Source organism: Arvicanthis niloticus, chromosome 7 (assembly GCF_011762505.2).
Source record: "Arvicanthis niloticus isolate mArvNil1 chromosome 7, mArvNil1.pat.X, whole genome shotgun sequence".
In the NCBI taxonomy this organism is placed as follows: domain Eukaryota; kingdom Metazoa; phylum Chordata; class Mammalia; order Rodentia; family Muridae; genus Arvicanthis; species Arvicanthis niloticus.
In genome coordinates this window covers 41,428,541-41,444,228 of record NC_047664.1, presented here as the reverse complement: position 1 = coordinate 41,444,228, position 15,688 = coordinate 41,428,541, and the positions used below count along the sequence as shown (strand labels likewise).

The 15,688-nt window shown below is 49.2% G+C and overlaps 2 long non-coding RNA genes across 3 annotated transcripts in view; one reads left to right on the top strand and one right to left on the bottom strand.

Moving 5' to 3' along the window:
* The first annotated feature begins 2,180 nt into the window (after window positions 1-2,180).
* The window catches only part of LOC117713127 (uncharacterized), a 37,491-nt gene continuing 23,983 nt past the window's right edge, over window positions 2,181-15,688 (top strand). For both annotated transcript variants that reach the window (XR_013111812.1, XR_013111811.1), the window contains exons 1-3: window positions 2,181-2,651; window positions 2,735-2,861; window positions 3,472-3,570. This is a non-coding gene — a long non-coding RNA (uncharacterized LOC117713127). The remainder of the gene's footprint in view (window positions 2,652-2,734; window positions 2,862-3,471; window positions 3,571-15,688) is intronic.
* On the bottom strand, window positions 5,430-13,212 carry LOC143443086 (uncharacterized). The gene is made up of 2 exons (XR_013111813.1): window positions 13,040-13,212; window positions 5,430-6,876 (listed from the first exon to the last, which is right to left on the bottom strand). It is a non-coding gene; the product is annotated as an uncharacterized LOC143443086 (long non-coding RNA).

Genomic DNA, 15,688 nt, shown 5'->3' with positions numbered 1-15,688 from the left:
TCCCATACTCCAGAGAGAGGAGCGGTACACCCACATCAGTATGAACCAGGCCTGGGCTCAGGGCTCAGGCCTGTCTAGGTTCTATGGCTCATCTATCATTTCATCAGCTGTGAGATTGGTCATGTGACTGGTGTTCTCTGATCACCGATCTCCAACTCTGTCAGAGGGGCTGCTAAAGCCCACCTCCTGGGCTCATGGAGGAGCTGCCCACTTCACAACCTGTGCACAGAGCCTCCTGGGCTGCTCTCATTGCCCACTGGTTTCGTTTGTCTGTGTCCTGGAGTGGGAGGCAGAGGGGAGGAAGCTGGGAGCTTGCTTGCTGCATGTGTGTATGTCTGTGGGGCCACCCAGAGCCAGAGGCCTGTCAAAGGCTGTAGATAGATAGCAGGTGTACACACTCTCTGTTCATGCCAAGCTGGGCCTACCCTTCATAAAGATCTGGTTCTTGTTGGCTACTCTCCTGCCTCCTCCCAGAGCCAAGCTCAGTGATCTATTCGAAGCAGGCTGCTGTCCCTGGCCACACTCAGGCTTTCTGTTTGTCCACGGCCAGCCTGTGAAGCTCTCATAATGTAGCCTTGTTCTCCTTACCACACACTCAGAGCCTGCCTTGGGAGAAGGCTGTGCCAGATGCACAGAGCTGGTTTCCAGGAAGACACAAGCGCTGTGTGTGGCCAGAGATGGAGACACCTTTCTGTCAGCACCCCCTTCAAATTAGGGCCAATTTGTAACAGGCAAAAGGCATTTTCAACAGAGAAAGCAGGCTTCTCACTGAGCTCCAATACGCCAAAGGTACAGGGCCTTTCAAAGACTGTCTGGTCCTTATGGGACAACCGCATCTTTCTTCAAGACTAAGCTGAAGCTGCCCTGTTTCCTGCTTAATGGGCATGCACAGCTGAAAGCCCCTCTCTCTGTCATCTTGCCCTGTTGGTTTTCCCTGTGTGTATTTTCTGTCTTATCTCTAGACTCTCATGTGCACAACCTGAGGCCCTAGGGCTGTTTGCATCCAGGAGAAACACGATCACAGTCTGACACATTTGTAAACTACAATATCAAATCAAAGTGTCAAAAGGTAGGACATTCCTGCAAAGAGTAGGCCTAAGAGAAGAAGAAGGACCTATGTAGGTCCACTTCCCAGGGTCTAGTATAATGCCAGGCTCAGAGAAAGCCGTGGTCAAGACTGGCTAGTCAGAGGAACAAACTAGCCACCTGATCCGAAGTTAGTCTATAAATCGATCAAGCAACTGTGGCCAACTGCTTAACTGAGGAGATCCGGGACAGGAGCAGGAGAAGGACTGAGTCCCCATCCAGCAAGAATCCTTGCCTGTAATGGGTTTTTATCCATATAATCAGGACAGAGGCAGGGCAGATTTCTGGAGCTGACATCAATCCTGGGCCTGACACAACACTGCACTATGAGTGTGATCTGAACAACTACATCAGGGTGGTGTGCAACAGGACCTCAGAATCCCTATGCCTGGTACTCACTGGGTCTGGAACTCTGCCAGCCCACACGCAAGGGGTTGCCTCAACAGAAGTACCTCCTAGGGTGGACAGCCCCACCTACATTATCCACTACTCTCCCTCTCCTCTCTGTCCAGCTCCTGCCCTGCCCTTCTCCATGGAGACAGTAATTCTACCTATTCTCATTACAAAGGGCTTGGGTTAGACCAGGCCTGTCCTGGCTTGCCCATCCTCTGTCCCTGGTATTCAATAAAAGCAGCTCAGAGTACCCACCTAGTGACCATTTCTTGTGGAGTAAACAATGAACCTGCTACCTCTAGAGGCTCATTCTTAGGTTGGGTGGGTCAGAACCTTAGGCAGCGAGTGTTTAGGCAATTAAGATAGTGTTTGAGGCTTTGTGGATCTCTTTTGGTGTTGGGGATCAAACTCTGATCTTCTGCATGTCAGGAAAGGGCTTCTCTGCTGAGCTGTACCTCAGCAACTTCTGGGTATAGAGATAGCTCTGAAGCCTCTAGCCTGCCACTGGTGATGGCAGGGGTGGGGGGAGGGGAAGGACAGAACAACAAGTAAGTATTGAGTGATGGGCTGGGACAGGGGAGGGAGCACAGGCGTGCCTGATCCCTGAGCAGAGTGGCTGAGAAGGGCCAGGCAGGAAAGCTGTACCGGAGCCCCAAGGAGAGACTGTGCTTTAGAGAGTAGGGGCACTAACAGGTATTATGTGTAACAGACTGTAGAGGGGCAGGGCATGTGGAGCTGGTCTCATTGTCTGGATTTGGTCTAAAGTTAGTGACTAGTTAGTGTCAGCAATAAAGATCAGAGGCACAGACTTTTTTGTTGTTGTTGTTGTTTTGGTTTTTCAAAAACAGGGTCTATGTAATGTTGGCTGTCCTGAAACTAGGCTGACCTCGAACTCATAGAGATCTGCCTGCCTCTACCTTCTGAGTGTGAGATTAAAGGTGTGTGCCACTATGGCCCAGCTTGGGCACATGCTTTATTTGACTCAAAGGGTTCATTTCCCAGAGGCAGGGCCATGAGACCTGGGAAATTCGGAGCCAGGAAGGAGATCCCCCTTCCTGTAAGCCAAATTGTGGGAAGAAATGAAGGGTTTGCTGGAAGAAGCCTGCCAAATCTTTTGACCCAGAGAATCTAGAGAGGTCTGTGACTGAAAACTGCCTCATGCAGGCCCAGAGGTATTTAGCTGGCAAGATTGGCTTGGCTTAATATTGCTACAAATATTACAATGATAATCATTACAGTGTTTTTACTGTAATAGGAAAAAAATGTCTCAGAAATCACACTTTCATGAAGTCATCCTGTTGGTCAGCACCATACGCAGCTGACATCACTTCCACGTCAATAACAGAGGAAGTCTGGAAACTACTAAAACACTCATTGCACAGGTATAGTTTCTCTTCCTGTAGCCTCCAAAAAATATACACAAAGATAGACTGTTTCCAGATGAAGGAATTAAAGCTTACTTTTGTCAGGTTTTCTGATTTCTGTTCTGTCTGCAATAAACGTGTAGCATTTTTAATGAGAATAGTTTCAAGGACAAATGACTAGGGTGATTTTTTTTTTAAATCCCTCATTTGCCAAGCTCCAAGAGTGATTTTAAAAGGGAAGCTGTGCCGTGGCAGCCCATCAGAGAATCTTCCGGCATCTGGCTGCCATTGTACCACAGTAACCCAGCTTGTTTGGGAAAGAGAATCATTTTCTCCAGGGCCAGCCTGACGCCACCAGCCCTGCTCTCCAAGATGGTTTCCATAGTTGGCTCAGAGCCCTGGCTCCACCCTTATCTGGGCTCCCAAGCTGTCCTCACTGTGCCCTTCCCACGTTCCATTTCTTTCTGCTGCTACAGATAACAGAGTCTCTGCTGGGAGGAATCCACCTTTGAATTTGGCTTCCAAAACAAACAATCACTTTCAGGGTTGAGGGAGGGGACAGAGGGAACAACCTATTTGACATTGTCAAGGCTGTGAACTGATGCTCTTCTGTTCTCCTCTTGGACAGCCAAGGCTGCGCTGATATCAAAACTACCTGCATCAGAACTATTCATCTCCCATGGAAGTCGGGGGATTCCTGGATACTACGGAAGAAGCGTAAGGCCAGGTGGGCTGCCCCTGCCATGACTCATCCTAGAAATTATAGTTCACCTGTGGTGGGTAGACCCCTAGATGATATCCACCATCCAGATGGAAAACAGTGCTATGCAGGGGTCTCGAAGTGACTCCTATAAACAGACTAATCTGATCCTGCTTCCTCAGAATCTCTCACTCCCACCCATTCAGAGAGAAGGGTATAGGATTTTGCAGCAATACAAAGATTGGCTGGAAGAAGGAGAAGACTCTCATGTGAGACAGACAGGGCATTTGCTGGAGGAAGGAGAAGAATACACCAGGCTCTCTAGTGACAGCATGAATCTGTGAATCTCAGTGGGGTATATCTGTGGATGAATGATGGATCTGTTGATGGATGGGCAGATGGATAAATGGATGGATGGATGGATGGATGAATGGATGGATGGATGGATGGATAGATGATGGATGATGTATCTGTGGATGGATGGGTAGATGATGGATTAATGGATGGATGGATGGATGGATGGATGGATAGATGATGTATCTGTGGATGGATGGGTAGATGATGGATTAATGGATGGATGGATGGATGGATGGATGGATGGTTGGTTGGATGAATGGGTTTGTGGGTGGGAAGATGGAAGCTTGGCTATGGTGGGGAAAGCACAGGCTTCAGAGCATCCCAGAAGAACAGCCTACTTGTTTTCAGTCCTGCTGGATGGAGAAAAACCAGGGAACATGAGCCCCCAAGTCACTGTCCTATGAAACTGTCACTGAGCTCTCACTCAGGCACTGGCACTGGTGCACACTCACACCCAGCTGCCATCTGTCTGAGGGGCAGACTCTGCTGCTCTTGAGATCAGCCACAGTGCCCTGAGTAGGAGGAGCATGGACAGGAGTTTTCTTTCTTTTTTTGCTCAAGACGGTTTCCAATAGCTCATGGCCTGCGTCCTGTTTCACAGAGACACGTACAAACACCCACACACACATGTAGGAGGCTCTAAGCTTCAAGAGTTGAAAAGGGCCAGACTCCAGGGAGAGGGCCTGGTTCTTACCCAAGGCCTGGTTCTAACCCAGAGCGTGGTTCTAGCCCAAGGCCTGAATCTTACCTACCATGTGCTCTTGTCAGAGGAGAGCAAAGATAGGGGCACAACTCTTCACTGTCACCCTCAGCCAACTGAAAAGTTCCCTTAATCTTTCAGGGACATTGACTCAGGTGAATCCAGGATTCTTGTCTTCAACGCAGAAAAGAATTTTAGGACAAGCTGATATAAATCAGAGCTAAAGTTTGGTGAAAAGAGAAAGAAAGGCACCCAGGGGAAGATCAAGTCATCTGAGAGTGCGAGTGTGGGCGTCTCAGAGAAGGGCCTGGGTTTATTTTTTTAAAAAATTTAAAAACCCTTTCTCTTTTTAAAACATCTTGATTTACTGTTTCACAATTTCATAATACAAACATGTGCACATGAAGATAGATAGATAGATAGATAGATAGATAGATAGATAGATAGATAGCTTAATGTGTGTGTGAGTGGATGGATAAATAGATGGACAGGTTAATGAATAGGTGAATGGATGAAGGAATTGATGGTTAGTGGATACATAAATAGGTAGAAAATAAAGATAGATAGATAGATAGATAGATAGATAGATAGATAGATAGACAGACAGACAGACAGACAGACAATGTTTTGAATTGGAGTCGGAGAGGTGACTCAGCAGTTATAGGCACTGGCTGGTCTTACAGAGGTCCCCAGACTGCTCACAGCTACCTGTAGCTCCAGCTTCTGGGTATCTGACATCCCCTTCTGGGCTCCTTGGGCATCCACGTGTATGTAGCATACATACACACACTGGTCCTGATGCTGTACAGCAGATGCTTTATCCATTGAGCCATCTTCCCAGCCTTTATTCACTTATTTGCAAGGAAAACACATTTGTAGACATCCCTCACAAGGAAACATGTAACCTGCCAAAAGGCATTTCACAGTATTACAAACACAGCATGAGTCCACTCAGTGGCAGGACTCTGAGCTGCTCCCTTGAGAATGCTTCATCACAAGACAGTTAGCAGGAGTGGCCTCAGAGTGATGCAGAAGATGCAAAACTGGAAACCCCAGGATACAAAAGGATTCACACACTATGTTCAATCTCTTAATGAGGCACAGCAAGAGTCTCCAAAAGATCCAACAGCAGGGAAAACTCATCCTGGAGTTTTTAATGAACGATACAAGTGGGTCTGTAAATCTCCAGAACACTGTGCAGGATACAATCACAAACATGCTAACAGAGGCTCTTTCAGCTGTGGTACAATGAGTCATTTTCTTTTCTCCTTTATCTTTTTTTCTTTACACTTTTCCAATGAGGTTATGTGACTCTTTTATAGAAAACTTCTATTTATCTTTGACAATTTCATACATGTATATATTTTGATCAGTTCATCCCTACTCCTCTCAGATACTCCCCAACAGGTCCCCTTCCTACTTCATGTGCCCAAGCTCTCTCTCTCTGTGTCTCTCTGTCTGTCTCTGTCTCTCTGTCTCTGTCTGTCTCTGTCTCTGTCTCTGTCTCTCTCTCTCTCTCTCTCTCTCTCTCTCTCTCTCTCTCTCTCTCTCTCACTTAGACACAGTCTGTCCATATAGTCTTGACTATCCTAGAACTTGCTGGCCTGAAATTCACAGAGATCCACCTGCCTCTGCCTCCACAGTGCTGGGATTAAAGGTGTGAGCAACCACATCTGGCTGTTTTTGAAAACATGGTTTGTGTTGAATTAATTCTATGTGCTTGAAGTTTTTAAAGCACTGTTAGAGCCGGGCAGTGGTGGTGCATGCCTTTAATCCCAGCACTTGGGAGGCAGAGGCAGGTGGATTTCTGAGTTTGAGGCCAGCCTGTTCTACAGAGTGAGTTCCAGGACAGCCAGTGCTACACAAAGAAACTCTGTCTCAAAGCACTGTTTATCTTAGAAGGCACAGGAGCACTGCACCATCCATGGTCACGGGGTGTGGTCAAGTCAGACAGGCCTCTAGCTCCTCAGACGTCTCTCTTTCCTCACCTTTTACTTTCCTCCAGTGTTTTAAAATACACACTGAGTGATTGTATCTGTAAGCTCTGTACTGCACAGAAACACTCCAGAGCATCTTTCCTGATAACCCACTGGAATGAACACTTTCTTTGCCACTTTCTCACTGTGCCTGTGGCATAGCAGGCTCCATTTCCAGATGCAGGTGACACCAGTGAGCCGCCCCGGAGGTGCTGTGGTCTCGGTCCCAGAGCTCAGGCCTTTGGCTGGTGCCTCTTCCGTAACTTTTTTCTTCAGAGAGTCACCCCAGGGGAGGAGGAGCTGGAAGATAGACAGAAGAGTGCTGGTTGGGTTCCCCGAAACATCTTGCTGGAAACACCAGAGTTGAGCAACCACACAGCTCCTCAGCCTCAGGACAATACCAACGGAAAGGGGCTTGGGCTGCCCCCTCGGGCAGAATATCCTGTCTGAGCTGTCACTTTCTGTGGAAAGCCCTGGCTTGTCCAGTCTTCCCTGAACTCTGAGGAGGCTCTGTGAGGCCTGAGGAGGGGTTTAGTACTGTCTTCTCTGAAGGTCCTTTCCAGAGTTGGTGGGTGGCAGGCATCTCTCCTGCTACTGCCCTGTGAGGCACCTTACATGCTATGCTCTCCAGGTTGGCAGGGAATCGATGGTCAGTTTGCAGTATAAGTTAAAACTGAGCAGCATGCAGGGGGCAATGGGAACCCACAGCATAGTACAGGGTCTGAGGTGCTCTTGGACCCAGAAGCCTTGTATGAAAGGACACCTCTGGGAGGTTTGGCCTTCCTCAGGGACATGGGTGACTGTGAAGGAACAGCTGCCTGCTGATGTCTGGGTGATGGAGGGAGTGGAGGGAGGGAGAGATCAGCTCTGGAGCTCAGGCTGTGTGGGCTGAGGGAGAATCTGCCATGCTGAAAATCTAGACTGTTCCAATGCCACACTTGTACTTTAGACCTAGACTGATAACACCCTGAGTGAGGGACCAGAGTGCTAGACATGGTTGCTTGTGTGCTGGCTCTGTGCTGGCTTCCCCCAGCTAACCATGTCTTTGCCATGCTAACCTATGTGTGCAGAGTTGAGCAGAGGAACTCGCATTCCCCATGCTGTGTGCAGGATGCTCAATACTGTGTCAGCAGTGCTGTGTTCTGAAGGTGCACACAGAGGGAAGCAGTGCTGGGAGGCAGAGCTGTGTGTGTTTACCTGTAAGGTGGGGATATACAGCTGGGCTTCCAATGGGACAGTGACGGGGACACCAAGAGAAACCTAGCTGCCTGACTCCTCTCTGCCGCCCACCACCTACCCAAGCATCTGACTTGGGCAGGGCTGACCAGGCCCAGACCCAGAGCCTCTGGTGTTCAGGGCAAGCTGCTTTAAGGCACTTCAAAAGGCTCACCCCTCCCTGTAACATGTAACATTCACCAACCCCTCCTAAGTATCTCATCTCTTTCTGTCTCTGTTCTTGCTTCTGTGTTCCTTCCTGCCTCCACTTCTCCCCCATCCCTGTCTCTAATTCACCTCCCTTTCAGGAGATGCTGGCTGCAGCCCTGTCAGGCCTTTCTGGCAGACACAGTCTCTGTCCTCACTCCTGTTGGAGAAGGGTGGGCTCCTCCCTTGTTGGTGACATAGTTCCCTGTCACTTCCTTTTTATGGGGCTTTAATGAGTCCATTCAGTCAGATGGAGCAGCAGCAGGGTGTGGGGACAGACACAATAATTAGAGAGGGTGCCAGTAGCCAGCACGGCTGGCACCATGGTACTCAGTTGCAAATGAAAAGGGAGCCTTGTCATATTCCCTGAGGTGTGTCCTTTTGGGTCCCAGAGTAAGGTCTGAGCAGCCGTGGTCTCAATAAGGCTGCCACTCTCAGGCTTCTGGGAGCCAAGGTCACACGACACAGCAAGCCTTTGTGCCAGCCCTGTCCTCAGGCTGTTCAGGCTGGGGAGAGGCAGGTAGCTGAGCCACCAGGCCCAGAAGCCAAGCTGGCTATCCACCAGTGAAAAGTCAAATTTCCCTAGACTCTTCCTTACTCCCGAGAATCTCTGGAGTTTGTCATTTCTTACAGTCAAGTTTTCTTTTTTCTTTTTTTCTTTTTTTCATGAAGAACAGTCTGGAGCCTGATGGGATAACGCAGGTCTCTCCACCTTGTCTCCTGTGTGTCCTTATTCACCTCAGCCCCACACTCAACAGCACCATGACACTTGCAGTGCTGGAGCCTGGGGGGGGGGGCAGAGAGGAATGAGAGTGTGCAAGGCACAGAAGCCAGCCAAGAATCCCTGAAAGGCCCATTCAAGGTTGCTTCCCTAGGACAGCCCTGAACCCCTGGCCCTGAGCCCTAACCCTCATGTTTTGCCTTTCTGCCCATCTTGGTGGCACTCACTCAATGTATTGGTCATCGACCTCCACTGGTATGTTTCTCCTGAGGCCACAGCATCCAGCATGGACAGCAAGATACCTCATAAGTATTGAGCTCATGCATGGGGATAGGGCTACAAGAAGGCCCTTGAGGCTGCCTTTAGCCAGTGGACTCTTGGGAGGCTAGCAAGGAGGCCTCTGGTCTCTGAGGATGCTGCTTATGACTACCAAGAAAACCTCATGTGGTCCTAACCTTCTTTGGGATGGCCCTTTCCCAAGGCTTGGCTACCCTAGAGCCCAAAGACTCCCCAGCTCGAAAAATGTATAGGTGGAGAAACTGAGGTTTGACAAAGGGTTTTCCCAGATTCCCATCCTCTAGAGGCAGAACCAGGGATTCAAATCTCTGGCTCCTCCTCCTCCTTCTAAACCTCACAGTTACCCTTCATCAACCCGGATAACAGATTAGTAATAGGCATGGCAGCAGACCTTCTCAGCCTGAGCTGTTGGGGAACACATTCTCCATCCAGTTTCAGGGACCCAGTGAGGCAAGACTTCCTCCCAAGTGGGAAACTGAGCCTCAGAACCAGTCTACCTCACACTGAGGGAGGGAACAAGGCTGGGCCTGCTTCCTGGCAGGGCATTGTCAGGGCAGCTGAGCAGGGACAAGGCTGCCATCCACCAGAGATGCTGTAGTTCTGGGACTGGCCTACAAACATGTTGGGTGGCCTGGTCCTCAGGGCAGAGTGACAGATCCAGGAAGGGCAGGGTGCTCCCTGCCAGCTCCCTCCCAACACCCTTCTGAAGCCAGTAAGGAGGTTAGTGTCATACCGCCAGGGTCCACCCTCTCTGACCTGTTTTCCTGGCAGCTGTGGCTCAGGGTGGGTCAGCCCAGCCCTGGGTGTCCTGCCAAAGTCAAGGTGGCCGTGGGGTCAGAAGCAGTGTCTTTTGCTCCTACTGTGGTTCTACTGTGAGAAGACTTTCTCCTATCCATCTGTCACCTACTATCAAGTGGCATCTCTGCAAACTAGCCCTGAAGCTCCCAGATAAGCTGTCCCCCACTGTAGCTCCTTGTATGTCAACGAAAGGCTTGGCTGTCCCTTTCCCTCTGCTTACAATCCAGTTATTCAGAGATCCTCAGTCCTGTGAAGGAGTCCTGACCTTTGCCCTGTAAGGGGGTGTCATGAGTGACTGTCCTCCGAGCCAAGCAATGGCCATTCAGGGGAGTTTAGCTGCACCCACACACACCACAAAAGGTCATCCCAACTGGCCTATGTTGATGTGTATGTACACTCCTGCAGAGGGGGCAGAGTAAGGCTGAAGTTCTCCCCTGAGCATCCAGCTGCTTCCGGTCAGACGGCAGGTAGCCTCCGGTAGGGAAGTGTATATAGAGGCCAGGAATGACTAGAATGAAAGCTCCATCTACACAGCCATATGGAAGTCATCGTCTGAGTTGAATACCATGTTTCAGGTGCAACAGGTTGGGGGAGGGGTCCCCGCACTCCTGTAAGTAACCCCAAGTAGGTTCTATCAGGAAGCCCCATCCAGTCATTGGTTCCCTAGAGTGAAATTTGTCAGCTTCAGTTTATTGCTGGAACCTCAAAGGAGGGGTAGACATTGCTCTATGCTTCCCCCAGGGAATCTGAGCTCCAAGGAGTCACTTTCAGTAAAGGCAGATAGAGGCATGGGACTATGTGACTCAAGATGCTCTCAAGATAGAAAGAATGGGTCCAATCAGGGTATCCTCCAGCCACGCTTAAAATGAGGATAACCAACTGGCACCAGCCACCCTGGAAGTTATAGCCTCTCCTGAGATGGACTATTGGTGCCTGGTCCTCAGCAGCTTAGGGAGACCCAAGAACCTGTTTTTATTTTGGCAGCAGGTATCAGGTGGGCTGGGGAAGGGTATGGCTCATCTTCTCTCCTTGGTAGTCATGCCAGGAAGGAGGAAATGTGCACAGAGGGGTCAGGAAACTTGTCCAAGATCACACAGAGAGTACATGGCAGACCCAGGTTACAGCACTGGCCATCTGGTACGAGAGTCAACTCACCCACCGTGCACAGATGGCTCCTTCACAAGGAGCTCTCTGCATGTCCTTGAGGATTCACTCCCATTGGAAACCAGAACCAGAACACAGAGGGCTAGCATGGGGAAAGAGTGCTCAGGCCAGTCCTCACACTGGCTGCATGTCCTCAGATGAGTCACTTGAGCTCTCTGCATCTCAGAAGTCTCCGCTTAGCATAGGAATAACAGCAGTGATCATCCCTGGGTGTTTTCTAATGCTCTATGTGAGGCCCTTCCCTTTCTACCTGAGGGAAGCAGGCAAGAAAAGGGAAGGCAATTCCTGCCTCACAGGGAGGTGGTGAGGACCACCCCAAACAAGGGCAAAGAAACACCTGTCACACTGTGCCTGCTGATGCTGGCTCTTGGGACCACTCCCTTGGACACTGCTGGTTGTGCCTGAAGGATGATGGGGACTTGAGGGTGACAGAACTCTGAGTAGAAGGCAGAGCATAAGCAAATAGTTGGGGGAGCAAGTGGATGGCACCAGGACAGCTTGGGGCCCAGGCTGGGATGCCCCTGCATGGGAGCCTGCCAGAGGTCTGGGGTTGGAAGCCCTGATTTTATATGTGGACCCTGAGTTGACTCTAGATCTGGTATGTTTTACTTTCTCTTCATGGCTCCGAGGGGTGCCAGGGTAGAGTGGGGTGACACATGGCTGTGCTGGGAAGGTCTTAAGGTGAAAGGCTATTGCATATCAGACAGTTTCAGTGTGAGTTCCTGAGCTTGTGACTAGCATGGGGTTCAGGTTCACCTGCCTGCTGGACCCAAGGCAGAGGGTGTGAGTGAGGAAGTTGGACTTCCTGTGTGAATGTATAAAAGGCTCTTGTTCATCTGAGGAGTAATGAGGAAGTGTGTTATGATGAGAGATGCCTGGAATCCCAGTACTTGAGAGGCTGAGGCAGGAGGATGGCAGCAAATTTGAGGCCAGTCTGGTCTATATAGAGTCTACACAAGCCAGTTAGGGCTATACAGTGAAACCGTGTCTCAAAAACAAACAGCCAGGCAGTAGTGGTAAACACCTTAATCCCAGCACTTGGGAGGCAGAGGCAGGTGGATTTCTGAGTTCGAGGCCAGCCTGGTCTACAGAGTGAATTCCAGGACAGCTAGGGCTATACAGAGAAACCCTGTCTCAGAAAACCAAACCAAACCAAACCAAAAAACAAACAAACACCACACACACACAAAGACAAAAATTAAAAACAACAAAAAACCAAAAAATACCTAAACCCAAAAACCCAAAAAACAAAAAACTCAAAACCAAAACAAAACAAACCAACCAAACAATCCAAAAACCAAAAAACAACCTCCCCCTCCCCCACAAAAAAAAAAAAAAAAAAAAAAAAAAAAAAAAAAAGCCCAAAACCCCCAAACCAAAAAGAACCAACCAGAGAAGAGTAAAAGCTAAAACTATACCCAACTTATACTGTAGTCTTCCTGCCGGGCGAAGGCGCCCTGCCACCCTGCTGGTGCACAGCCCACTGGGTGGGTATGCCACGTGAACTGGTTAAAGTCCAGCTTTTCTGGAAATTCACTTCAGCACTTTCATTTCCCTCCTGATTAGTTATGCTTTCTGTTTCCGATTGGTCATTATGAAAACAAATCAATGACTGAAAAGTGAAGCAGAAAGAGAGTCCTGGGAAGAGAGAGCCCTGGGCGAAAAAGAAAACGAAAGTCCTCACTGTTACCGCCTAGGGTGAAGTCTGCATACAAGGGCGTTCCCCAGGGGCGTGTGGGATGTAAACGACACGGGCTCGGCTTTAAGTTCTCCTTTATAGATAACTCCTTAGCTGACCTTGTTTCCGGTCTCTGAAGCTGATCACGTGAGGCCCACCTCAGCTACTGGAGGGACTAAGGATGGACAGAAAGCATCACCGTTGAGTGAAAACGGATAAAACATTCAGAACAGTATTCAGTAAGTGCTATAGTGTGCAGTCGACACTGGAAACAAGGATGAGAACCACACGCTGGATAAGGACTTCCTGTGTGTAAGCGTCAGGTGGCTGATGTGGGGAGAGAGCCACACCCCCGCCCCCCACCCCGTCAGCGGTCAGCGTACCGTTCCCATAGCCGGAGTGAATGGAAAAGGCAGAGGACACCCACTGAGCGGGACCTCAGGCAGCCATGGAAGGAAGCAAAGTGCAGGCACCTGCTACAAAGCCTGTTGGCCTTCAAAACAGGTTTAGTGAGAAAAGCCAGTCACCAGAAGCTGAACGCTGCACCGCTGCACCGTGTGACTCCCGCGGGAACCCAAAAGAGCAGCTCCGCAGTTGCCAAGGATACAACAGACAGCAAACTCAGGAGTCACCACTGGTAGAGGTGGAGCTGTAGCTAGGGTCAGGGCTTAGTTATAGAGTGCTTGCCAGGCATGGTGTATGAGGCCCTGGGTCCCGTCCCCAGCACTTAAAATCTATAAATAAATAAATAAATAAATAAATAAGTGAGATCTAAAACATGTAGGACATGTTTTAGAACTACACAGAGGTGACAGTTATGCAGTGCTCTAGGTGGATAAATGCCACCGAACTGACAGTTTAAATAGCTAAGTATCTGTGGTGTGAATTTTACCTCAATTTAAACAACAGCAGCAAATGAGTCTCAGTACTAGCTCAGGCGAGTATAGAACTCACAGCGATCTTCCTGCCTACCTCTCGAGGCTGGGGTTACACATGTGCACTACCATGCCCCGCTTAATTTCAATGTATAAAAAGACTGGCGCCACAAACGCAGCCTTCAGTCCGTCGGTGTGTTCATCGTGGCGCCCCAGCTCCCAGGCTGAGTCACAAGTTAAAGATCACCAGGTCAAAGGTGCACACATGGCCACTCAGCTCACCAGCTGTGTGGGCAGGGGCTGGTATTACACACTTGAGAGTCACTGCCAGAGTCCCAAGGGCAGAGGGTGGGTGGTTCTTTGGCCTCTGATTTCCACATTCGCCTCCCACTTTTCTGGGTTACACTTAACCCTGCTTGCACACCTCCGGAAACAGGACTCAGCACAGCCTCCTCTTGCAGGCTCCAGAGTCCTGTGGACACAACACAGAATGGCTTTGGATGGCCACATAGCATCCAAAGCCAACTTTGACTGGTGAGCCTCGGTTTCCACAGCTAAAAACACACGTAACAGCCACAGGAAGGTCGAGAAGGTACAAAGGGACTCAGAGTAGTGGGGAGCTGAGCATGCTGGGAAATGGTAGCAGGGACTAAGACTCTCACCTTCTTTGGCAGCTCCCAGATTTCTTCAGAGGTCACCTGGATTAAGATATATCTAAGGTCACTGTAGCCATTCTTCTGGCTACTTTGTTGGTTCTTTCTTCCACCCTTCTCCAATCCTTTACTTCTTCCCTTCCAATCCCCTAACACTAGTTAGGAGAGAAAAAGGATAGAGAAGGAAGACTCCACAGATCATTAGAACACTTCCTGTTAATTAAGGGCATCAAGTTCCTTGGGGCAAGTTTGATCTTTGCCATCAGAATATCTAATTTCTTCTTTCTTCTTTGCTCACAACTACTTAGCAAACTGTGACCAACAGCAACCAACAGCATCCAGTTACCAACCAACAGCTCCTCAGCTCTTGGGCCCCAAGTATTTATCCTCTGAAGAGCCCCCAGAATTCCAAACATGACACACCTGCAGAAACTATCTGCAGCTGGCAAAATCATGCCCCTGCTAGAGCACGAGGCAAACCACAGTCAGCTGCTGTGGGACAGTTGGAAGGAGCCCCATAGTCCACACCTGGGATTAAAATGAGAACACATTCTTATAATGATAGTTCTGTGTTTTTTAAAGAAGCCAAAATTCTTACTATAGGTAACAGCTCAGGGAGTGAACATAGTGTGTGACCAATCAGCAGGCAGCCACTATATCACGTATCCCAAGTCTTGATTGCACACATGTACTTCCATATTTGCAGATGCTTCCAGAAGCTTACACTGAGAGGTTTCGAACAGTTGCTGAGTCTTCCTGGGAGTGGCAGGGAAGGAGGGTTCTCAATGGAAAGCATTAAGTTTTCTGGAGTGTTTCTACCATACACATGTACTGCTCATGTAAGCACTTCATAACTTAAAATCAATTAACCTCTGAGACAAACTTGGTTCTTCTATGAGTTGCCAATGGAACAGAAGAGGACAATGACTCTTAGTCTCCCCTTTTTCAGGACCCCTCCCCCTTCTAGCCACCTAGGTACCCACTTTTTCCGGCTTAAGGACTCACTTACATTGCCTGTCACTGTCTCCTTATCCATTTTTCTCATAAAACTCAGAACTAGGGGCTGGGGAGTGGTGGTGCATATCTTTATCCCAGCACTCAGGAGGCAGATAGGAGAATCTCTCTGAGTTCCAGGACAGCCAGGGCTATACAGAGAAACTCTGTGTCAAACACACACACACACACACACACACACACACACACACACACACACACACCCCTCAGGACTAGGAGGGCTATAGAGGGCCTATGTGACCCATCCGGGATCTCCACTGATCGAAGGATTGAGAGTCAGAGAGGTTTAGCTAGTTGTGTGAGGTCACAAAGTAGGTAGCTCGGCCAGTCTCTGGGCACTAATCATACCACACCCCGGACTTCTTTAGGACAGTACCCTCCTACTCTTCAAAAATGTCTCCAACGGCCTATCTGGATACTGTCCAGATGGCCTCCAGTCATTGTACAGATGCTGAGTCACTTAGGAATGGGGAGGAAAGGTTCTTCTGGC